This window comes from Monodelphis domestica, chromosome 5 (genome assembly GCF_027887165.1).
Source record: "Monodelphis domestica isolate mMonDom1 chromosome 5, mMonDom1.pri, whole genome shotgun sequence".
Taxonomy (NCBI): domain Eukaryota; kingdom Metazoa; phylum Chordata; class Mammalia; order Didelphimorphia; family Didelphidae; genus Monodelphis; species Monodelphis domestica.
This window is the reverse complement of record NC_077231.1, coordinates 293,520,443-293,545,023: the sequence shown is the minus strand read 5'-3', so window position 1 is coordinate 293,545,023 and position 24,581 is coordinate 293,520,443.

Genomic DNA, 24,581 nt, shown 5'->3' with positions numbered 1-24,581 from the left:
AGGGGGGGAAAGGAAATTCTATGCCTTACCATCTTAACAGTATCACAAGATAAAAGCAGAAAGAGATAAGCACAAAAAGTAAGGAATATTTTTGATGTTCACAGAGCATATCTGTCAGTTCCCCTCTGCAATATTAACTTTCTCTGAGCTTTCCTGAAGGCTCAGTGGTTCTAAGTGTGAAACAAGCTTTCATTTACAAAGACTGCCAGGTTTTGATTTGCCAAGAAATATCTCTTCTTTAAATGTGAATGTTTGAGTCAGTAAAACAGACAACTTTGCCATTAAAAGAATTGTTTCATTCCAGTGTTTAGACCAACAGATTTGGAGATGGGTGAACCTTTGGGGTACTTTGGGAGCTTCAGTTTTATATCATCACTGACACCTTCAAAATATCATTATGCTCAAATCTAAAATAGCTCTGGGATCTTGCACCAAGCAAGCTGCAGCAGGATCTCGGGCAAACATATGTTTGTTCCTCATTGAGTATTGACACCTTTAATTAATATTTCAGACCAATTGGGACCTACTTCAATTATGAAATATAACTTCAATGATAAAAATTACTTCATAAATCATGAAGTATAAGTGGTATCACATACCAATAATATAGAAATAAAAGATGGTATAAATAGAAATAAGAGAAGAGATGTTTGCCTCATAGTCAAGAAGACCTGAGTTCAAGTTCTACTTCTGTCACATACTGGCTATGCAGTCCAAAGTTAACTAACCTCAATAAAATTCAATAATTTTTTCCATCCATATGATTGGAGATAATGGCTGTAGTACCTATAGCAAGAAGCAAAGTAGTTTAGAAAATAAATTATCTCAAAAGCAGGAAGTCCAGAGTGTAAATCATACCTATGATGTGTACTGCTTTATGAGCCTGAGCAAATCACAAAATATTTCAGTACCGCCAGGCAACTAAGATTCAGTAGTGGTAGTCTCTCGGTGACCGAGAATGACGATTGTCTTTGTGCAGTTTCATCTACGGTGTACCCTCATGTGGCTTTGGAGTCCAAAGGCTGAGGCGCACAGTTTGTGGCACACGAGGCCTGGGATGCCAGTTGCTACGGGAGGTGCAGTTGTGGCTCATCTTCAAAGGTGGTGGCGACATGGTGAATGTGGGTTCTCCAGCTGCTTCTGACAGAGGCAGCGAGTTCTAGTTGCTTTGGTGTCATGCCAGCCCACTTCAAGTTGGACTTTAGCTGATCCTTGAATCTTTTCTTTGGCCGGCCTTGTTTCCTGAGTCCAGCTGACAGTTCACCATAGAATACCTGTCTTGGTATTCGCTGGGGGTCCATGCGGAGGACGTGTCCAGACCATCGTAGCTGGGTTTGGAGGACCAGGACTTCGATGCTGGTGGAGTTGGCTCTGTCGAGGACTTCCTGGTGGGTGATTCAGTCCTGCCATCGGATCCTCATGATTGACCGGAGAGAGTGTTGGTGGAATTGTTCCAGCTGTTTCATGTGCTTCCAGTACAGTGTCCATGTCTCACACCGTACAGGAGCGAGCTGAGGACCGCTGCGTTGTACACTTTGAGCTTTGTCGCAGTGCTTACACTGCTGTGTTGGAGGACTTTGGAGTTCAGCCGCCCAAGTGCTTGGCTGGCCTTTTGGATCCTGGCTTTGATCTCGTGGTCTGGGGACCCGTCGTTGGCGATGGTGCTGCCCAGGTACTTGAAAGTGTTGACGTTAGAAAGCTGCGTGCTGTCGATTGTAATGCATGGCTGGTTCGTTGGCCTCTCTGGTGCAGGTTGGAACAGCCCCTCTGTTTTGCTGAGGCTGATAGTCAGGCCAAACAGTTTTGTTGCGGTGGAGAACCTGTCCACAATGGTTTGGAGATGATTTTCTTGGTGGGCCATGAGAGCAGTCATCTGCGAAGAGAGCTTCCAGGATGAGTCTCTCTGTTGTCTTTGTTTTTGCAGTCAGGCGGCGAAGGTCCAATAGTGAGCCATCCAGTCGGTATTTGATGTAGACGCCCAGATTTAGATCCATCACAGCATGTTGTAATACCTGGGTGAAGTTTGGTTGAATAGTACCAGAGCGAGGACACAGCCTTGTTTCACGCCACTGGAGATGTTGAAGCAATTGGAAGTCTCTCCACCAGATAGGACTTCCCCTGTCATGTCAACATGAAAGAGCTGGATCAGTTTGACGAATTTTGCTGGGCAACCGAGCTTGCTGACGATCACCCACAACGTGTCCCTGTTCACTGTGTTGAACACCTTTGTCAGGTCTATGAAGACAATGTAGAGACTCAGGTTCTGCTCAAGGCATTTTTCCTGCATTTGCCTCACTGTGAAGACCATGTCGATGGTGCTGCGATCTGGTCGGAAGCCACATTGGGATTCAGGCAGGTTCTGCTCCGAAACAGATGACAGGAGTCTGTTGAGTATAACATGGGCGAGGATCTTTCCAGCAGTGGAGAGTAGTGAGATGACTCTGTAGTTGTCACAGGCTGCTCGTGAGCCTTTGTTCTTGTATAGGGCTATGATGGAGGCATCTCTGAGTTCTGGGGGCATGTCTTCCTCTTCCCATATGCTGGTCAGCACTATATGGAATGCCTGAAGTGCCTTTCCCTTTAAGGCCTTGTACACCTTGGTTGGGATCCCGTCTTTACCGGGTGCCTTGCCTGCACTCATTTGTTTAATGGCCTTTTGGACTTCCTCTATTGAAGGAGGGACATCAAGTTGTTCAATGGTGTAGTTTTGGGGGATCTGGTCAAGGGCACTTTGGTCGACTGAAGAGGGTTGGTTGAGAAGCTGACTGAAGTGTTCTTTCCACCTGTTGCTGATGCCTTTTTTGTCTTTTATGAGAGTGTCACTATCAGAGGATAACAAGGGGACGGTGGCAGATTTTAATGGCCCATAGACAGTCTTGAGGGCACTGAAAAATTGTTTATAGTTTTTTCATGTCAGCAAAGCACTGGATTTCTTCTGCCTTTTTTCCCCACCATCAGTCTTGCATTTTCCTGATCTCACACTGTGCTGTGTCTTGGAAAGACTTGAATCTGTCCCTTTAAGGATCAGAGTTTGGGTTATTTTGCCATTCCATAAAGGCTTTGTTCTTTTTGTTCAACAGGTCTTCAATAGCAGTGTTGTTCTCATTGAACCAGTCCTGGCAGTTGTGTTGTTTGGGGCCTAGGACTGCCTTTGATGTTTCCCTCACCACGTCTCTGAACTGGTTCCATTTCTCGATTGGGCTTCCAATAAGTGGTCCCTTGGCAGACAGCTTGTCGTCCAGACAGGACTGGAGCTAAATTACCCATCTACCTTAATGGAGAAAATTTCCTCACTGAAAATTAACTCTTTTAGTGATGTCAAACTCAAATAGGAGCCACTAAACAGACAAAATTAAATCTGTAGGCCCATTTTTTTAAACCCTTACCTTCCATCTGATTCTAAGGCAGAAGAGTGGTAAGGGCTAGGCAATGGGGGTCAAGTGACTTGCCCAGGGTCACACAGCTAGGATATGTCTGAGGGCAGATTTGAACCTTGGACCTCCTGTCTCTAGGCCTGGCTCTCAATCCACTGAGCTACCCAGCTGCCCCTTGTAGGCCCATATTTTAACTCAGAAAACTACAAATTAATGTTCAAATTATACTGTGTTTTTATTAATATTGTTAAATTTTTCCAGATTACATTTTGACGTTATTATGGCTGGACTCGGGAATATGGTGGGCTTCATTCTGCCCAGAGACTACATTTTTGACATCTCCCCACTACAATGACAAAAGTTCTGGTGAACTGAAATAGAAGTATTGCATAAAGTTGTAAATAGCCAAATTTGGGTCTGGGTAAGAAATAATCTAACAATTAGAGCACATGTATAGCCTATATCATACTACCTAGGAAGTGATGGAACCTACTAAGCTATAAATGCTCCAAGTACAGTTTCTAAGACAGGTAGTATGCAAGTTGCCATAGGAGAAATCCTGCCAGACTTTGGAATGCCATGACCCTAAGGTAGATTCAGAGAGATTGGGGTTTTTTTGGTCACATTCATTGTCAAAGAATGTCAAAAAAGGCATCTAGTGGTTGTAATCTGCTCCAGTGAAGAGACGATTAAGTAGGAAAAGGAGTTCTGAATGTGTTGAAGTAAATATTGGGGGAAATAGACCAAAATAGAAAAAGGAAAGGTACAAGTTCATTAAAATTTTTCTGAGGGAAATGTTGGATGGGAGGAAACAAGGTTGAGAGCTGTTCTCCACAAAATAATTTATTCTGAAAAAAATGGGGAGGTAAAGGATCATGTATATACTTATATATGTATGTGTTTTTGTATATTTATGCATAGACATATATATGTCTGGAGTACAAGCAAAATTTCAGAGTCCAAGCAGAAATTGACTCATGAGTTATGTGATAACATCAGCAATAAAATTAAGATGATACAAACAAGACTGATTCTGGTAAGAAAGAAAGAAAATCAGAATAAAGAGTACAATATGGCATTGGGAACTCATAAATAAATTTGGATTTTTACTCAAATATAGGAAAGAAAAAATATTGTTCATGTTTAAGAAATGAGAGAGAGCAGATATTTGTATACTAACAAGTTTCATGCCTATATCTACATGACAAAATCTTTCTTCAGATTTTTGAGGTTCTGGGTAATATTTCTCCCATAAAAAGGGGAGACTGGCTATATCTGTTCCCTTCCCGTAAACAGAATAGAAAACTATCTTGCATTTATTTCACATTTATTTTGTTTATTTTGTACATGCAGAGGTCTGGTAAAATTTAAAACTTTTGAGAGCAAAGATTATTTCCTTTTTGTGTTTGCATCCCTGGTTCCTAGTATAGTACCTGGAATAAAATAGACCCTTAATAAATGTTCATTTAATGATTAGTTGATAAATTTAAGTGAAGAAATATACTGGACCTGTGATTTCATTTCCTTATGGATAAGGAAATTCTAACACCACAAAATGAAAAAACTACCCTGCAACTTATAGGCTTAGAAAACTACTTAAAACTTTAAGAAGTTAAATAACTTGCCTACAATCATGTATGCAACATGTGTCAGAGGCAAAAATTAAACCAAAGTCTTCCTGCCTCCAAGGCCGGTTTTCAAAACACTGTACCACACTGTCTTCATCATAAGCATCTTTAAAGGATAGGAAATAATTGGTAACTATTATGAAAATAATTGCATACATATTTGTATGTTAGATATAACATATGTATACATATATTTATATTAAATACATAAATGTATTTGCACATGTTCACATATACATCAACACACATATAAGTATATGTATATTTATATATCTAGATTAAAATATTGCTATGATAGGGATAAGGACTGTGATTTCATTAGTATAGAAAACTTCCTTTATAAATACAGGTCAGGTAATAATACATGTATAACCCAGTGGAATGGCTTACCAGTTCTGGGAGGATGGAGGGAAAAAGGGGAGGGAAAGAACATGAACCATGGAAAAATATTTAAATAAAAAAATTATAAATACAGGGCAGTGCCTTCTATGAAACTTATAGTATTGATGAGTAGCCTAAAATATGACTTCCCCAGGATCACAGTTTATATGTGTCAGCATGTGCATATGTATCCCTACTAAAAGGAATATGTTAGACAGAAAGATAGATAGATAGATAGATAGATAGATAGATAGATAGATAGATAGATAGATAGATAGATGGATGGATGGATGGATGGATGGATGGATGGATGGATGGATAGATGGATGGATGGATGGATAGATGGCCAGCCAGCTGGACAGACAGACTGTTAGATAGATAGATAGGTAGATAGATAGATAGATAGATAGATAGATAGATAGATAGATAGATAGATAGATAGATAGATAGACAGATAGATAGCAAGATAAATGGATAGACAGAAGGGTGTGGTTGTTTATAAAAATTTGCAATCAGCCAAGCATTTAAGTGCTTATGTACCACATGGCAGAAAGATTCAAACTGTTCCCCTGTTATGACAAGCTACCAGGAAACAGAACAAAGGCCTGCCTCCATAATACTGCCTCCTCGCCTAGATTGCTTTCTCAAACACTGAAGGTGAACAAACAATCCTAGATCATTTTTATTCTCTGCAGAAAATTGATTTTTGGCTCAACTTTGTATCCCTTCATGAGAGCTTTGAGAGATCTCCGGAGCTGGACACAGAAGATATTTTCAGAAAACCATTCAGACGGCCTGCCAAGTTCAATCCATGTTCATAGACAGCAGCACAAACTGGGGGGCCTTATGGGAATTCATCCTATTTCTAAATGAAACATCCCCAAATTCTTGCCAATGTCTACTTCTTGCCCACACAGTCCCTTAGTACCACCAAGTGTCACTGGTTTATACCACAGGACTCTAGGAAATGTGGTGGAGAATGAGTTCCTAGTAAGAAAACTTTCTATCAGAGTAGCAACTTGGACAGGCTATATTATTGTAATTTGTGAGCTGCCTCTGAGGGGACTGACTCGCTGAAAGAAAATAACTCTGATAACCCAGAATGCTGTCACTTCCAACTTTTAATTACATTTTGCCAATTATTTTCATGGACCTGTTCCAAGAGTCTAGAGAGGTGTGGCAGAAAAAAAGCCCTGAAGCAATGGAAAGTAGGTTAAAATCTGGTCTACAAAATATATGCTTAATGTAGCTCAGGTGCTTGAACATGCCCACTTCTAACATGGAGCCATCCCTGAAGATCCTGAACATGCCCAGTTTGTCTAACATGGAGCCCACTGCGCCCCTACCACCTGAGTTGGGTAGCCTTTATTGACTGACTAAAAGAATCTCTTTAAAAAGCAAGACTGAGACATTTGTCCTTTTCAGACATTCACTCTCTTTTTGACCATCTCTTCTGCCATTTTTTTCTGCTGCATCCAGTGAGGACACCATGAGCTGAATAAGTGACAGGAAAAGGCAAATCATTCCCTGATCTCTCTTCCCTCAGTTCCAAGAAATGACCTAATAATGTTTGTTTCTATTCCCTCTGGTTTGTCCTTATTTTCAGATGCTAAAAATGATTTTCATGGGATTAAGGAGTTACAGCAATGGTGACTTTAGAACCAAGATTGCAGGCAAGATGGTAGCATCAACAGACTGACATTGAAGACTTGAGAATCCAGGGTGCTTGGGATTCAACCCCCACGTTGGACTTACTGTTAGAACTGTGTTCTCTGGGATCCAAATTAAGCTAATAACATAATCTCCTTTTCCTCCAAAGGGCCTGATCAATGCATTAACCCACCACAATTCCAGAGCACTATTGATTGAAGCAAGCTAACCATTTCCTGACAGAGGTCATAGACTCAAGGTGCAGAATGAGCAGTGTATTTTGGAGGAAAACATGGGAGTTTGTGTAGTTTGATGATACACACTGATTCTGAATGTTTTCTTTTGATTTAAAGAGGGTGGAAGATAATCTTTCCTGTCTGTCCTTTTATGCATTCATAATACCATCACCCAATTTTGGCCTCTATTATCTTTTCTGGAGCACTTCACTAGCAACCATTTCTAAATGATCTCCCAAAATATATAAAAACTATTCCTAAGACACAGCTCTGAGTATGTCACCCTCTTGCTAAGGAATCTTTAATGGCTCCCCATGATTTCTAGGATGAAATACAAATTTATCTGCTCATATAGAGAATGACACTGGTTCTAGCCTCTTTCCCCAGGCATTTCACAGTCCTTTTCTTCTCATACTCAGCAATTCCATCAAAATGGCCTATTTCTTGTTCCCTTAGGTCTGCATCCATCTCTTTGAAAAGTTTGCCCAAATCCTGGATATAACTTCCTCCTCACCTTTCTCCTCTTTAAATGCCTAAGGTATCAATGTGGACCCTTATACCCCACCTCAGAGGAAGCTTTTTCTTATCTCCATTGGCAGTGGTCTCTGTCCTCCTTGATTCATTATCATGTATTTCTCTGTGCCGATGTTCCAGTCTTCAAATAGAATGAAGGGACTTACCAGCCCTCTCCATGCTCTGTTATAGTATCTTACACGCAACTTCTTCAGAGATTCTGAATAACTATAGGTAAGACACAACTCTGAGCCTCAGTTTCCTAAAATGGGAATGATCATGCTATTGTTACCTTTCCAGAAAGATAAAATGAGATCATGTAAGCAAAGTGCTTTGCCGGACTTAAAGCCCATATGAATGCCAGCAATGACTATTGAAAAACTTCACAGTTTCCCTAGGTAGTCTCTTTTACTATTTATCAATCAAACTCTTGGAAAACTCAGAGAGGATCCTTAAGACCCCACACTCTTCAGGTTCTGCTCCCCCAATAAAATAATGCTGATGTTAATGCCTATTCAATGACACAGGAAGGTAGTTGCTTATATAGGGCAAAGTAGCTTTAATAGCTGGTTAGAAAAAAAATTCCTAGTGCTCATATGCCTAACGTTGAGTCCCTAAACTTCCTCTGGTTGATTGTCCTTTGGGGATTTTATTTTATTGTAATCTGATTTTATTCTCAGTAATATATTGAGATGGGGAAATGGAGAACAGAAAACATGCAATGTTTTTTGTTGTTTTGTTGTTGTTATTGTTGTTTTGGCCCTATCTCAGATTCTTAAGCAGTCTAGAAACTCTTCTATTTTCTTACTTAAGACTTTATGCAATTAGAAGTTATTTCCTTTTGACCAGTCCTCTTCAAGTTAGGTGCAACATTTCTATGTAAATTAAACTTATTTTAGGAGTGGGAGAGAAATTTCATATGCTTTCCCAACTTTTTTCATAGGGATAATATGACATAATTTAATCTACTATAATAGGCCTGAAACAGTGGTGTCAAACTTGACTAAAAATGGAGCCACTGAACCATACAAAGAATTTCTATTCATGTTCTGCATTCTCTCCAAGTTGCTTCTGTCACATCACCACAATTCTCCCAGAATCAGATTCTCCAGCTGCCCCACATATGTAAGTGACATCCACCAAGTAAATGGACAGAATCTTAGATTCTCTAGACCAGAAATGTCAAGTGCATCATTTCAATTAAGCCTTGAATGCTCTCAAATGTAGGTAGCCCAAATCAGATTTCAAAATAATTAGTCTGTTAGCAAAATGAATGAAAATGCCATTTAATACAGATAATATTAAGAAGTGGTTTTTCTAAACTTTTGTGAATAACCCTACCAATTTACCCACCTTCCAAGTTTCACAGTTATATACTTCCATTTCTATACTTTAAAGGGCTTCCTTGTATGGCCAATATATTCTATCCTACTGCCCAAAGCCATGCTGCTACATCAACCTTTCTGTTTCTAGGATACCCTGAAGAGCTGGCAGGTTTCTTTTCTCTGTTGCCATTGAATTACTCCTGCCACTGCCTGTGTTTCCTCCCTCCTCCCCACCATTTTAAGGGACTTTTTGTTGTGTCCAAATATCACTTAAGATTTAAGTATTTAAGTATTTACAAAGGGATATTTATATGAAAGGCATAGCCTACATTTATGGCAGACCTAGCACTCAGTTCCCCAAGGGCTTTTGTTTTCCTGGAAGACAGTATGTCCAATAATAAGTAAATACTTGGTCATTTGAAGAGGGAAAGTAGAACATTTAATGTACCACAATTGATTGGTGGCCACAATTCTGTAAATCATGGTCATACATTTCCCTGATCACTAAGTGACTCATCCACAAAGTCAAATGAAAGACTCAAACTCAGGACATCATGACTTTGAAGCTATATCTTCTACACTCTATTAAGATCCCCTTCCCTGACCAATAATGATTTAAAGAGATATTCCTTCAGAACTATTTGCTACATAGAATTCCAAAGGCTTTGTACGTGTCAATAAGCTAGGAGGGAGCTTTGAAGTTTCCCTAATGCTTCAAACAGTAAGTCATTCATATGACGACTCTTCTAACCTATGTTTAAATCTGGACACAGAAAACAAGTTAAGAAATTCTGCAGAACAAAACTGAAAAGAACATTATTGTTCAAAAGCTATTGGAATAACATATGACAGAGAGTAAACATAACACTGTGTGTTGTTAACTTGACAGGGAGTGGAGAAGATAGTTTCCTATTTGTGAAGGGCATTGATTTTAGTAAGCATTTTGTCTGCACAAAAAGTGTAGGCTCAAGCCCCCAGCAGGGAATATTTTGGCCCGCTGAACTTCTGCAAGGCTTGACCATCCATCATAAAGTCAATGGGAATTTTTTCCACTGCTCAGCATTTTGCTTGCTGGCAGGGAAGTTAAGAGATTCCAGACCACAACTAAAATATTATGGGCTGACCCTAGAGTAATCACTCTCACTCACCAGGGACCTCCTGCAAACTAAAATGCAACACCCACAAAATTGTCTCCACAAATATTGGGTATACTTTTACAGATTTGACAGTGACAATATGCAGCTAAATTCACACTGCTTTTTTCAGGTTAATAGATGGCATTGGGGAAGGTTACAGAGTGGGGACTGAGTAATGTATGCTAACTCAATGTCTTCTTGATTTTTTTTCTTATTGAAGTATTTCTGGTATTTTGTTTTATGTATCAAGTGCAGAATTAGAAACTCTAGCCAAAATATCACCATTCCAGATCAGTGTATATTCATTAACAATTACATCAAAGAGATACTATTTGTTTTTAAAAAATAAACTCAGATCATTTGCCAGGGCCACAGACTCAAATTTAATTTCTATTAATTTTTGAGGGAGGGAGAGAGGGAGGGAGGGAGGAAGGGAGGAAGGGAAGAAGGGAAGAAGGGAGGAAGGAAGGAAGGAAGGAAGGAAGGAAGGAAGGAAGGAAGGAAGGAAGGAAGGAAGGAAGGAAGGAAGGAAGGAAGGAAGGAAGGAAGGAAGGAAGGAAGGAAGGAAGGAAGGAAGGAAGGAAGGAAGGAAGGAAGGAAGGAAGGAAGGAAGGAAGGAAGGAAGGAAGGAAGGAAGGAAGGAAGGAAGGAAGGAAGGAAGGAAGGAAGGAAGGAAGGGAGGGAGGGAGGGAGGAAGGAAGGAAGGGAGGGAGGGAGGGAAGGAGGGAGGAAGGAAGGAAAGAAGGAAGGAAGGAAGGAAGGAAAGAAGGAAGGAAGGAAGGGAGCAAGGTAGGAAGGAAGGAAGGAAGGAAGGGAGGGAGGAAGGAAGGGAGGAAGGGAGGGAGGAAGGAAGGGAGGAAGGGAGGAAGGAAGGAAGGAAGGGAGGGAGGGAGGGAGGGAAGGAGGGAGGAAGGGAGGAAGGAAAGAAGGAAGGAAGGAAGGGAGGGAGGAAGGAAGGGAGGAAGGGAGGGAGGAAGGAAGGGAGGAAGGGAGGGAGGAAGGAAGGGAGGAAGGGAGGAAGGGAGGGAGTGAGGGAGGGAGGGAGGGAGGGAGGAAGGAAGGAAGGAAGGAAGGAAGGAAGGAAGGAAGGAAGGAAGGAAGGAAGGAAGGAAGGAAGAAAGGAAGGAAGGAAGGAAGGACAGATATTAAGAAGTTAAGACATGGAACCATGATGGTTGAGTAGAGGCATGGAAAGCTGGAAACTCTGAGAATACTCTCCAGTCAACCTTAAAAAAAACAAAAAATCAAGTGACAGAACCAACAAGGCATGGAGTGAAACAACTTTCCTACAGAAAATAACTGCAAAAGTAGGCAAAGAGTATCTTGTGAGAGGGGATCACAGCTAGCAACAAGAGCACACCTAAGAATACCAGTGCAGGCTGAGTGAGCACCTCCCCCCCAACATCCACCGCTGCTGCTCCAGGGAACCCAGGCCCAAGCCAACTTCAAGTCCATGAGACCCTATCTAAGTCAACAAGAGAGTACCCCATGCTGACACCATGAAGTTCCAAGTTCTAGTACAAGCCTAAAATGAGACTGCAAGCTCTAGCACAAGATAATCCATGGCATGCCTAGTTGGTACAGGCCTAAGGGGAGGCCCAAATTCCCTGTCTAAACCTTCAGGGAAGTCCCAGGTTCCAATACAAGGAGATCACAGTGTGCTGGCCATTGTAAGCAAAGGATAAGGGCCAGAGCCCCTGCCTAAGCCCAAGGTGAAGCCCTGAGCCCCAGCATGATGCCTCACAGTGCTTGGAACACTGCAAACCAACAGCAGACCCAGGGGAAACTGAATCAGCAATAGGAGATGACTTTCAGAGCTCCCTTATGGGCTATAAGCCATCATACCACATATGAAGAATTGAAACTTGCCAAAACCCAGAAGAAGAACTAAAGGTAGCAGCAAGGAAAAGCTGAAGTTTAAGAGATTTCCATCGCTAGCATGAGAATAGAACCCACCTTTAAGATAAAAAATAAAAGTCAAGAAAATGGGGGAAATGAGCAAACATTATATGTATATAAATGAGACAAAAAAGAGTAAAGCAAAAACTCAGAAGGGACAGTGAGATAAAAGCAGCTACATGAAAAACTTCAAAGAAAAATGTGAATTGGTTTAAGCTCCGGAAGATCTCAAAAAGGATTTAGAAAATCAAATAAGAGAAGCAGAGGAAAAATGGAGAAGAGAAATGAAAGTGATATAAGAAGAAAATAAAATCTTAAAAAGCAGAATTGGACAAATAGAAAAAGAGGTATAAAAATCTAGTGAAGAAAAGAGTTTCCAAAAAAGGAGAATTGGACAAGTGGAAAAAGAGGTTCAAAAGTTCACAGAATAAAATTGTTAATTAAAAGTTATACTTGGGCAAGTAGAAGCTAATCACTTCATCAGACATAAAGAAATAATAAAATAAAATCAGAAGAATGAAAGAATAGAAGAAAATATGCAATACTTCACTGGAAAAACAATTCACCTGGGAAATAGATCCAAGAGAGAATATTTAAGAATTATTGAACTACCTGAAAAACATTATTTTTTTAAAAAGCCTAGATATTGTGGAAAGGAAAACTGAGACTCAGCAACCATCATTTTTAAAATGTTGCCAGGAGGTGGAGTGGCAGTTGGAGGAGCAGAAAGGATTTGTTGTGATTGAGAGGTTGGAAAAGGAGTCTTTGTCCTGTGAACTCTTGAGAGGCATGAGCTAGGACCAAAGATTGAGATCCCAACATGTGGTGACAGAGCCTTGTTTCTATTGCCTTTGCCTTGAAAACAGAAGATTCATGAAATCCATAGATTATTGATTAAAGGAAAAGAACAACAACTGCTCCTGAAGGGTGCTGATACCTTAAACTTCACAGGGTCACCCTGAAGACCCATCCCATTCCTTTACCTTCCCAAGAAGGATGCTAGTGAACTCATTAGAATAGGATAGTGAAGTGATTAGAAAGGAAGGAGAAAAAGAGATGCTAAAGCCAGAGCCATTTGGCTCAGCTAGAGAAGGAAGAGACAACCTGTAGGGTTTCCTATTCCCACAGACTTATCCCCCCCACCACCTTTTGTTACTTGAACTATTAAACCAACCTTGTTCTGAGGAAACTCACAGTCAAATTCAAATCATAGCAGTTTAGGAGAATGAGAGGGTATGGGGCTAGGCTAGCCATTTAGCCTTGGCTAAACAACAAAGCCAACAGGGACAGTCAGCCTGCCTGACAAGTAGGGCTTAAAGGGGCTCAGGCACCAGCCAAGTCTAAAGGACAAGTGAACTCCATTATTACCCAGAAGCCTACTTATTGAGACACATCCCCTGTTCATCTTTGCTACAACATCAGATCAGGGGTATGTCTCTCATGGGTTTGAAGTGTGAGGAAAAGGGAGAATTTCACAGATCATCTCTGAGCCCCAGTAGTTCTCTCTCCTCTACCTCTTCAGTCCTTCTTATCCCTTCTGTGCCTTCACCTTCTCCATTCCCTATTACAACTCCTCCATCTTCCTTTTACCATCATTACAATATCATATTACAATTAATTATCAGAGAAAATTGAATTTCAGAGCTCCCATTCCAGAGACAAAATACTACAAGCAGCTAGAAAGAACCAGTACAAATATCATGGAAAATATAAGAATCATAAGGATTGCACGAAATTTAAAAATTTAGAACATTAAAGGATCAGAAGACATGGAATATATTGCAGAAATCAAAGCAAGTAGGTTTACAACCAAGGATCATCTACTCAACAAACTGAATATATTCTTTAAAAGTAAAACAATGGTCATTTTAAAAAATGGAAGATTTCCAAGCATTTCTGATGAAAATGCCAGTCTTAAAAAATAATTTGATTTTCAAATACAGGATTCAAGAGAAACATAAAAAGACAAACAAGAAAGTGAAAATTTAAGAAATCCAATAAGGTAAAAATATTTATGTTCTTACATGAAAAGATGAGTAAATTGATTAGGATGATATGATATTTATAAAAGGGTGTAAAAATAGGATTGTACTGAGAGAAAAGGGGAGGGAGAAGTAAAATGGAATAAAATATATCACCTAAAGTAGTGTGGAAAAAAATCTATTAATTGGACAGAAAGATGAGGTTAATGATGGACAAATCCTACTTTCATCAGAATTGGCTCAGAAAGGGAATAACTACCATAACCATTTGGGTATAAAATCTGATCTTATCCTATAGAGAAATAGGAGGGTAATAAGAAAAAGGAATGGGGATGACAGAAGGAAGGCAGAATTGGGGGGGGGGGGTGATGATTAAAAGCAAAACACTTGTGAGGAGAGAGGAAGAGCAAGAACAAAGTGGGAAAGAAAATAAAATCAAGTAGAATACACAGTTAATAATCATAACTGTGAATGTGATTGGAACAAACTCCTCCATAAAATGAAAGCAGAGAGCAGGGGAGACTAAAAAGGAGAATCCAATGATATGTTGTTTACAAGAAACACATTTGAGGCAAGTAAACACACAGAGTAAAGGTAAGGGGTTAGAGTAGAATTTAATATGCTTAGCTAAAGTTAAAAAAAAAACAGGAGTAGCAGTCATGATATCAGATACAGATAAAGGAAAAATAGACCTAATTAAAAGAGATAAGATGGAAATTACATCTTGATAAAAAAGGTATCACATACAATGAAGTAATATCAACAATAAACACACATGCACCAAATGATATAGTCTCCAGTTTTTTTATAGAGAAATTAAATGAGTTATAGGTAGAAATTATCAGTAAAACTATGCTGTGGGGGATCTCATCATTCCCCACTCAGAACTAGATAAATCAACAAATAAAAAACAAAGAAGTTAAGGAGATGAATGAAATTGTAGGAAAGTTAGATTTAATAAGCTCTCTGGAGAAAATTGAATGGAATAAAAAGGAATATACCATCTTCTCAAAAGTACATGGCTCTTACACAAAAAATTGACCATGTATTATGTCATTAAAAACTTCAGAAACAAATGCAGAAAAACAAAAATAATAAATATATTCTTCTCATGTCATAATGCAATAAAAATCATAATAAGGATTCATGGAAAGACAAATTAAAGTTAATTAGAAACTAATGTAATTCTAAAAAAGGGGTGTCTATAAATTATAGAAAAATCAATATTTTTATTAAGGAGAATGACAAAAATGAGACAACACATCAAAGTTTTGGGTTACAACCAACGCTAAGTAATAGGGAGAATTTATATCCTCTGAATATTTACATCAATAAAATAGAGAAAAAGGATATGAATAAATTGTGTGTGCAATAAAAATGGGGAAAAATTGAATCCCAATTAATAATCACATTGGAAATCATAAAAAATCAAAGGAGAAATTAATAAAAAGTGAAAGTAAGAAAATCATTGAACAAATATATAAGACTAGAAGTTTGTTTTATTAAGGAAAAAATCAAATAAGATGGATAGAATGTTGGTTAATTTGTTTTTAATAAGGAAAGAAAAGAAACAAATTACCAGTATCAAAAAAGAAAAGAATGAATTCACTCCCAATGAAAAGAAAATTAAAGCAATCATTAGGAGTTATTTTGCCCAATTTTATATCAATAAATCTGATAGTCTAAGTGAAATGGATAAATATTTACAAAAATACAAATTGCCAAGATTAACAAGAAATTGTATACTTGAATAATCTCATCTCAGAAAAATAAATTGAACAAGCCATCAATGAACTCCCTAAGAAAAAAAATCCCCAGAACCAGAAGGATTCACAAGTGAATTATATGAAACATTTAAAGAACAATTAATCCCCAAAATATAAAAACTGGGAAAATAGAGAAGGAATCTTTCCAAATTTCTTTTACAACACAAATATATATACATATACATACATACATATATATATGTATATATATATATATATATATTTATGGCAGAAAGAGCAAAAGCAAAGAAATATAATCATTGGCCAATTTCCTTAATGAACATAGATGCAAAAATTTTAAAGAAAATACTATTGGACTACAAAAATATTTTACAAGTATCATTCACTATAACTAGGTAGGATTTATACCAGAAATGCAAGGTTGGTTTAATAGTAGGAAAACTACCAGCATAATTGACTATATCAATAACAAAATTAAAGGAAATTAATTGATTATCTAAATATATGCAGAAATACCCTATGAAAAAATATAACACCCTATTAGAATTAGAATTAGAAAATATTAACACCCATTCCTATTAGAAAAAAAAAAACACCAAAAATGGGAGTGGGGACAGCTCTGTGACTCAGTGGATTGCGAGCCAGCCCCAGAGATGGGATATCCTAGATTCAAATCTGACCTCAGATACTTTCTTTCTGTGTGACCCTGGGCAAGTCAATTCTCACTGCCTAGCCCTTGCTGCTTTTCTGCCTTAGAGCCAATAAATAGTATCAATTCCAAGCCAAAAGGTAAGGGTTTAAAAAAAAACACTAGAAAGTATAAGAACAAATGGGTTCTCCTTAAAATGATAATGATAAGTAATATCAATCTAAAACTATCAGCAAATATCACCTCTAAGTGGGCCAAACTAGATGCCTCCCCAAAGATCAGGGGTGAAATGAAGATGCCTATTATCACCCCTATTATTTAATATTGTATTAGAAATGTTAGCTTTAGCAATGAGAAAAAGAACCTGAAGGAATTAAAGTAGGCAGTGAAGAAACTAAAGTATAACTCTTTGGAGATAATATGATGGTATACTTAGAGAAGCAACTAAAAATAGTTGAAATAATGATTTTAGTATAGTTACAGGATACAAAACAGACCCACATAAATTGTTGGCATTTCTATATATTACCAACAAAGTCCAGGAGCAAGAAATAGAAAGAGAATCTCATTTAGCATAACTCTAGACAATATAAAATACCTGCAAATCTACTTAGCAAGATAAGTACAGGAATTCTATGACTACAATTACAAAACACTTTTCACACAGATTAAGTTAGATCTAAACAATTGGAAAAATATTAATTGCTCAGGGGAAGGCCAACCTCATATAATAAAAAGGACAACTCTACCCAAATTAGTTTACTTTTTCAGTGCTATACCAATCAAACAACCAAAAATTTATTTTATAAAACTAGAAAAATAATAAAATTAATCTGGAACACCAAAAGGTCAAGAATATCAAGGGAATTAATGAAAAATAGATGAAGGAACATGGCCAAGAAGTACCACATCTCCAACTGAATTACAAAGCAGTAATCATCAAAACAATCTCGTGATGGCTACAAAATAGAAAAGTGGATCTTTGGAATACATTAGATATACAATATGCAGGGATAAATGAATTTAGCAATCTAGTATTTGATAATACCAAAGACCCCAGCTTTGGGGGCAAGAACTCACTATTTGACAAAAACTGCTATAAAAATTGGAAAACAGCATGGCAGAAACTAGGTATAGACCTATTGGTCTCTCTTCCTTTAATTCCTTCATTTATATTAATTAAAACCTCCATAAAACCCAGCTGACTTGGGTATTTTCATATTTGGGAATTTTCCCATGGTGACCACTTATTTTTTATTTAAATTAAGACACTAAAAATTATCTTTACAGTTTGGCCAAAACCTTTACAGTTTTGGCAATTCACAGTCTTGGAAACCCACATATTTGCGGTTACAGTTTATTGCTCAATCCTTTATCAAAATAAGGACAAAGTGGGTATATGATTTAGACTCAGAGAATCTATAAACAAAGTAGGAGAACATAGTGTTTTCCTGTCAGATCAGTGGAGAAGGGAAGAATTTTTGACCAAACAAGACATAAAAACATTGAGTTGTAAAATTAATAAATTTAATTATATTAAATTTAAAGGATTTTGTATAAACAAAACCAATATAATTAAAATTAGAAGGGAAATAAGAAATTGGAGGCAAATTTTGAAGCAAATTTCTCTGAAAAAGGCCTAATTTCTCAACTATATAGAGAATTAAGTAAAAAATTTTAAGACTACAAGCCATTCCTCAGTTGACAAATGGTCAAAGTATATAAACAAGTGTTTTTCAGATGAAAAGATCAAAGCTAACAACAATTATAAGAAAGCATGTTCTCAATCAGTATTAATTAGAAAAATCAAATTAAAACAACTATGAGGTACCACCTCATGCCTATCAGATTGGACAATATGATAGTACAGGGAAAGAATAAATGTTGGAGGTAAGGTACCAAAATTGGGACATTGTTCATGGTTTTGTAAACAAATCCAGTCACTCTGGAGGGCAATTTGGAACTATACCCAAAGGACTATAAAACTGTTCATATCTTTTTATCCAGTAATATCAAACATGTATTCCAAAAACATTCAAAAAAGGGGGTTGGGGGAAAGGACCTACTTGAACAAAAAATTTTATAGCATCTCTTTTTGTGCAAAGAATTGGAAATTAAGGGGATGTCTATCAATTGAGGAATAGCTAAACAAATTGTGGTATATGATAGTGATGGAATACTATAAGAAATATATAAGAATATAAATATATAAGAAATAATGAGCAAGATGATTTCAAAAAATCTGGAAAAACCTACATGAACTGATGCATTGTGAAATAAGCATAACCAGAAGAACATTGTACATAATAACAGTAATATTGTATGATGATTAACTATGAAAGATTAGCTAGTCTCAGCAATACTATGGTCTAGCACAATTCTGAATTATGACAAAGAACGCTATTCGCCTCCAGAAAAAAAGAAAAATTGGAATCAAAATACTAATCAAAAGATACCATCTTTCACTTTAGTTTATTTGTGTTTTCATTTTGGAGTTTGGGTTTTATATGAATATTCTCTAACAACAATGAACAATATGGAATTAGGTTTTGCATGATGCTATTTGTATAACCCAGATCAAATTGTTTACCATCTCCAGGAGGGAGAGACACAATTTGAACCTTATAATTTCAGAAAATTTATGCTGAAAATTCTTGTTGCATGTAGTTGGGAAAATAGAATACATTAAAAAAAAAGAAGTTAATAACTTTGCCTAGGATCATGAAGCTAGTACATGCTTGAGAGAAGAATTGAACTCAGCTCCATAACAGCAAGGTCATGCTTCAATCTACTACATTCTTTTACAGTTATATTTAAATTTTATTATATATCAAATCAGAGCTTGGAGAGTGAAGGTTTTTTTTTCATTTTTAGTGAAATTTTAAAAAATAAACACACAACCAATCCGGAAGCCTTCATTCTGATTAGGAAGAAAAGATTATTGGGTTTTGTGGAGGGGAAAAAAAAGGAGAAAAAACACCTTTAATTTCCATTTTTATACAGAAAATTAGAAAAAAACTGAGCATATGATAACCACAAAGGATGCTTAACTCCTTCAGCTATAGAGTGGACAGTTGCAGGCTTTACCAATTATAGTTAAGTACCATTACTAGAGAGATTAACTTCCATCTGCAATCCCAGAGGCAAGCCATCAGGCAGATGGTAGGAACAAAGCTGGGAATTTACGGGGCTGCAAGCAGTGCCCATCAGTTTCAGGTAGTGTGTGACATTAAAACAGGTTAGGACAGACAGAGTAAGCCAGGAGAGGTCACTTGGATCTGCATCACCTGGCAAGGAGAAACTGTCATTATAACTCCTAAGTATTAGAGGCTGGAGTGCTAGGCCAACAAGAAGATCGTGGGCCAGGTATGAAGCCCTATTTGGTGGGCCAAAAATCCACCTAGAAAAGAACAGAATCCAACCTTTCAAGCCAAATAAAGAAATAAAAATGGAATAGAATTTGGATGGGGAGACTGGAAACAGTCTCAGGATAAATAAAAGGTTTGGTTACATCTATTGATTCCAGAAGAGTGTCTATTTTCAGTACCCAGGCTGATATGAGAAGATTAGGGCAAACGCTTGCAGCCTGCTCCTTTCATCCAGGTGCTTGTAATTACAGAGAAGTCCTAAGACATGAATACTTAGCTTTTTTATGTTATAGATTCCTAAAGCAGTCTAGTACCTATGGATCCCTTTTCAGAATATTTTAAACCCTTCCCTTCCATCTTAGAGCAATATTATATATTGATTCCAAGGCAGAAGAACAGTAAGAACTAGGCAATGGGGGTTAAGTAACTTGTTCAAGGTCACACAGGTAGGAAGTATTTGAGTCCAGGACTCAAATTTTAATCCAGGACTTCCTATCTCTGGGTCTGGCTCTCAATCCACTAAGCTGCCTAGAATAATGTTTTTAAATGGATAAAATACACCAAAACTATATTGGAATTCTTTTAACAGAATATTTTAAAAACATAAACAAATTTACTTGATGCAACTAAAAAGTGGGTTAAAACCCACTGACCCAAGGTCTCTGCTAAATCTTCCCAGCTTCAGGAATGGGTTTACCTTGGAAAAGTGGTAGCATTTCATTGTTTTATAGTAAGAAGAAAAAAAATTAATTAAGATAGATTGCTAAAATGCATAGACGTTTTGTTCTGTCTTCAAAAAGGTATTGTCAGAGGATATAGAACTAAGAGGGGCTATAAAGCTTGATAGCCTAGCTCAACACTTTCATTAGACAAATGAGAAAACTGTATCTCAGAGACTTTAAATAACTTGTCCAAAGTTAGAGCTAGAGTTAGAAACCAGGTTTTCCTGCTCTAAATTTAATCAATTTCCCTACTGTATACTCCAGCTTTGCTTCCAAAAATAAATTATTTTCTTTTCCGATGGCATCATGATCATAAAGAAAATTTCAAAAAACTCCACTGAAATTGTGTATATTATTCAGTCCTTCCTCCCACCCCAGAAAATGACATAAACATAATAACACGGATAGACCCATGATTAGGTGACTTTAAAAATCAATTGATTCTCCTGTTTTGTAGTCGCTTCAGGGAAAGAAAAACCAATAGCTAGGTGCAGATGATCTTATCTGAAACTTTTGATTAATAAAGATTGACTACATGTGGAGAGAATTAATTTAGATTATCAGAAACATATCTTTAAAATCTAGTTGATTCAATAAATGATGCTGAACACGAAAGTGGCTAATGTTAACATTCTCCAGTGAATTTCAAAATTATCAGACTAAGACTTGATTTGGTCCCTCTGCCTATGACCTCTTAATTCCTGAGTCTTCCCAGGTTGCTGTTGGTCATCCATCCCCAATACCTGCCACCAGTCTGTAGCTTTCTGTCTTCTCACCAGGGCTTTATTCAGTGTTCCAAAGGCTTTTTCTGTAATCACATCCAACATGATTTTCTAGTCTCTGTCTCCTATTGGCTCCCTTATTTGTCTGATCCTACCTACTATGAAATGGATTCAACATCCCCTCCTGCCATGAGTTTGGATGAACAGTCTAATCATTTTCATCCTTCAACTTACTTTCATCAGCCTCTGATATTCTGCCTCTACTCATTCCACAATGATTAGCAAACTCCAACTCCCTCATATTCTCCTCATCCCAGTGACTCTGAAACCCTGGCAGTCATTCTTCAAACACCATTCCCTATCTCCTACTTTGCACTCTTTTATTTCAATCCCCCTCAACCAGATTCTCCCCACCTTTCCCCCAAAATTTTCACTCCAAATCTACCCACCCACTACTATGGTCTCTGTAATACTTGCTCAAAAGTTAAGAATCTTATCTACAGAGACCAGGATACTCTACTTCCCTTCCCAATAGGCTCAGAGTATTTGATTAACCCTTTTTCTTTCCACTCCAACTCCTGCCTTCATACTAGGGTACTTCAACACACAGATTTCCATCTCCTTCCCCATATACCCTTCCTTCTCATTTCTTTAGTCTACTATAGCTGTCATGACCTACACCTTCACTCCATCTCAGCTACATACAAAAATGGCCATAATTTTGATCTTACCATAACCCACAATGTTCCACGTCCATGTTTATGATCTTGGCAATTTTCATCTGCTAGTAAGTTTTCATCTTTCCCTATGCCTTATGGCATCTAATCCTTTCATCCTCACTATGAACTCTAATCCCTTGATACCTTGATCCCTTCTCAGACCATTTCCTATACTGTCTATATTATCCTTCCCTCCCTATCCCAACTCAGGATGCTTTTCTCTATGCTAGAGGACCTTGCCACTTCATCCCATTACTGAAAATTCCTTCCTGAGTCCAGTCTCCTACTATCTTGCCCTAAACGGCCTTCACTCCTATTCACATGCTATCAAAGAGAACTGGAGAAAAATCTCAAACCCATGCAAACTGGGTCAAATACACATTTACATTAAATAACCTCAACTGGACCCTCAACTGCATCTTACTAATTAATTCACTATTCCAGTCACAATGGTTGCCTATTCTGAATATTTTATCCCTCTTCAATCCTATTAAGCATCTCTGCTCCTACTGTCTCAGATGAGGACTTTGCTTTATAACATCCTCCATTAAAAAAATCAGACCTCACTTTTCAAATATATACTAATTCTAGAACTAAATCAGATTAATAAAAATAAGAGCCATTTTCCAGTTGATAAATGGTCAAAGAATATGGACAAACAGTATTCAGAGGAAAAAAACAAACTATAGTCTCTATATGGAAAAAAAAAACCCTTAAAACATTATTGATTAAAGAAACGCCAATTAAACCAACTCTGAGGCACTACTTCACCACCTATCAAAAAAGACAAAGGTTGGAGAGGATGAGGGGGAATGAGTATATTTATGAAATATGAGTGGAGTTGTGACCTGGTCCAATTATTCTGGAAACCAGTTTTGACTAAGCCCAAAAGACTATAAAATAATGCATATTATTTGGCCCACCAATGTCACTAATAGGTTTGCATCCCAAAGAGATAAAAGAAAAAGGAAAAGGGCCTATATGTATAAAAGTATTTTAGCAGCTTTTTTGTGGTGACAAAAATTAAAAATTGAAAGAATGCTCATCAATTGGGGAATAGCTGAACAAACTATGGTATATGATTGTAATGGAATACTTTTGTGCTATAAGAAATGATGATTAGGGGACTTCCGGTTAAGATGGCGGCTTAGAGAAAGCTGAAGTTCAGATCTCCAGAAAACCCTTCCCGACCAATCTCAAACTAGAAGCTCCTAAGGCGCCGAAATTCAAAACGATCAACAGCACAGACCCTGGGAACCCTCCTCCTGGACCTGGACCCGGTTCAAAAGGTACGGCTCCCCTTAAAAGCCAGAACCCGAGATCCCTCGGACCTCAGGGGTAGGAGCGCAGAGTCCAAGGCTCCCGGAAGCGGCAGCCGCGCCGGGCTCAGAGAGCAGGGTCTGAGGAACAACAACCCTCAGGGTCTTCTACCCAAGTCCCAGTCCGGGTGAAAGTTACTGCCTGGGGCTTCCGCTGCAGAGAGCCGGTTGGTCCGGGTGAAAGTTACTGCCTGGGGCTTCCGCTGCAGAGAGCTGGTTGGTCCGGGCGAAAGTTACTGCCTGGGGCCTCCGCTGCAGAGAGCTGGTCAAAACAACAGCAACCCTCAGGGCGGGCAAGACAGCCTCACGGGCTGGATCCTGCTATCCAAGTCTCAGTGAAAGTCTGTGCTCTCGGAGCTTGGGGAAGCGGCAGCCCATCCCCCCGCAGGCCGACGAAACAGCCTCACGGCCAGCGATTCTGAAGGCAACTTCCGGAAATCGAGCCAGGGGGAGACTGTGGCCTCCTGGTCCAACCCTTCCATTCCAGTTCCAGTGAGGCATATTCAGTTTAACCCAGGGAACGCTCATAGAACCAACATCTGCCCAGGACTAAAGCCTCTGATCACCAGACAAAGACAAGAAAAGCCAATCCTCCACGTTCAGAGATGACAAACTCCACAGAAGCACCGAAGCCCCAAAATACCAAGAAAAATAAGAAGAAAGGGGCGACTCTGGACACATTCTATGGAGCCAAAATACAAAATACAGAGCAGATAGAAGAAGATATACAAGAAAATTCTCCAAAATCCTCCAAAGGAAATAGAAACTCTCCACAAACCCATGAAGAATTTGAATCAGAAAGGACCAAAAAGATGGAAGCCCTCTGGGAGGAAAAGTGGGAAATGATGCAAAAGAAATTCACACATCTACAAAACCAGTTTGACCAAACTGTAAAAGAAAACCAGGCTTTAAAGCAAGAACTAATAAAGCAAAGCCAAAACACCAAGAAATTAGAAGAGAACATAAAATATCTCACCGACAAGGTGATAGATCTGGAAAACAGGGGGAGAAGAGAAAATTTAAGAATAATTGGACTCCCAGAAAAGCCAGAAATAAACACCAAACTGGACATGGTGATACAAGATATAATCAAAGAAAATTGCCCAGAGATTCTAGAACAAGGGGGCAATACATCCACTGACAGAGCTCACAGAACACCTTCTACACTAAACCCCCAAAAGACAACTCCCAGGAATGTAATTGCCAAATTCCAAAGCTATCAAACAAAAGA